This window comes from Choloepus didactylus, chromosome 4 (assembly GCF_015220235.1).
Source record: "Choloepus didactylus isolate mChoDid1 chromosome 4, mChoDid1.pri, whole genome shotgun sequence".
Lineage (NCBI taxonomy): Eukaryota > Metazoa > Chordata > Mammalia > Pilosa > Megalonychidae > Choloepus > Choloepus didactylus.
The window spans coordinates 69,858,477-69,860,605 of record NC_051310.1 but is presented as its reverse complement, the minus strand read 5'-3'; positions in this window follow the sequence as shown (position 1 = coordinate 69,860,605).

Here is a 2,129-nt window from a genome sequence, read left to right as displayed (position 1 = left end):
TGACCAGACACCTGGACACCATCACCTGGCCAAGTTGATACATGAAACTAACCATCACAGTTGGTCTTAGCTTGTCAGAGCTGCTGTGATCTCTCCCCCCCCACCAATAGGTTGACTGAAACAACAATCATTTACTGTCTCATGATGTTGAAGGCTAAGTCCAAAATTAAGATGTTAGCAAGGCCATGGTTCCCCCAAGTTTGGTAGAGTTTGGATGATGGCAGTTTTCCATCACATAATACTCTCTCTCCTCTCTGGTTTCTTCTGAATTCTGGATTCCTTTGGTTCCTTTCTATTGGCTGTGTCCAGGTTCCTGTGCTTATGAGGACTTTAACTGCATGCACTAAGACCCATCTGATGCAATTTGGCCCCAATTAAATAGGATCTTCAATGATCCTATTAAAAAATGAGTCTACACTTTAACTAGTAACAGCATCTTTAAAGGTCCTATCCACAAATGGGTTCACACTCACAGAAAAACAAGAACCGAACATGTCTTTTGTGAGGGGCAGGATGAAAGCCCCAACATGGTCTTTTTTCAATTTCCAACTGTTCATTGCTAGAATGTAGAAATATAATTGATTTTTGTGTATAACTTTTTGTCCTGTGACCTTGCTAAGCTCAGTTATTAATTCTAGTTGCTTTTCAATAGATCCCTTGGGGATTTCTATGGAGACATTTATGTCATCCATGAAGAATCACACTTTTATTTCTTATTTTCCAATCCACATACCTTTGCTTTATCTTGCATCCTCCAACTGTCTAAACCCCCACTAAGTGGAACAAGTAGGCATCTTTGCCTCATCCTTGATCTTAGGGCAAAAGTATGCAATCTGTATATTTTAAATATGTTTTATTGGGTTAAACAAATATCCTTCTATTCCTGGCTTGATGGGCAATTTCATCATGATGTTGAATTTTGTTGAATGCCTTTTTTTCATATAATAAGATGATCATATGCCTTTTTCTTCTTCAGTCAGTTGATATGATGAATTAAATTTTGAATGTTGAACCAGCCTCACATTCATTAGTAGTATAAATCTACTAATTTGTAGTGCCCAGGCCACTGCGACAGTTGCAGCTCCATGACTGGGACATACACATGGGGCAAATAACAAAGGGAAGAAATGAACTAAAAAAAGGATTCCACAAAGGCCACTATTCAGGATTCCTTGGGAGAAAACGATGGTGTTTCTATAAGATTTTTAGCCTCATTAGATGATATAGGGGTCCACAACTGGGGCACGCTCTCAATTCAAAGCCATAAGAGGAAAAATGTATCAGAAGCTAATCCATGTATGGGTCATTTTTCAAGTTTTGATTCCCCTCCACAATACACCTACTTTTCAGGGTCTTCAGTTACTTTTTGTATTTTGTCCAGAGATTTCTCTTTAAATCTTACATGTATGTAATTGCATCATTTGTAAATAATGATAACTTCGCCATACACTTTCCAAATTTTTTTGTGTGGAATATAACATATTCACATAGAATTGACAAATTTCTAAGTGCAATTTAACAACTAGTTAGAGAGCAAGTTTCAAAGAATGTTATGGGTTACAGTTCCACAGTGTCATTTATTTCCTTATTGTGAAATATAACACATATATAAAAAAGGTGATTACTTTCAAAGTGCAATTTAACAAATAGTTATATAGAAAATTTCCAAGAATGTTAAGGGTATAGCCTTCAGAAACTTAAATCCTCCAGAGAGCTCCCATGCCAGCTAAGTCCCAAAACCCAGAGGAAACAGCCTCTTCACGAACATTCCAATATTTTTATGTCACGTATTTCTCTTATGAAAGTACATTGACTGGAACATTCTGAAAAAATGGTATGTAATAGTTGTGAAACTGTGTATCTATGCTGTATTTCTGTCTCAAAATTGGGTAACTGGAGGTGAATTTAATAAAGGAGCAAATTATAAAGGTGTGCCAGGGATTTGGCAAAACATTAAGAGATGATGGAATACCCTGAGCTAGTAATAGGCAGGCACCCCTTTGGCCTGATCTGGCAAGAATATAGCACAACAGGAAGTGGGGAGAAAGACTTCTAGGGAGAGAGTAACCTGATACGATTCAGAAAGGAGGCCAATAACCTGCAATGACCTTTAAGGAGGAGTTGGGGAA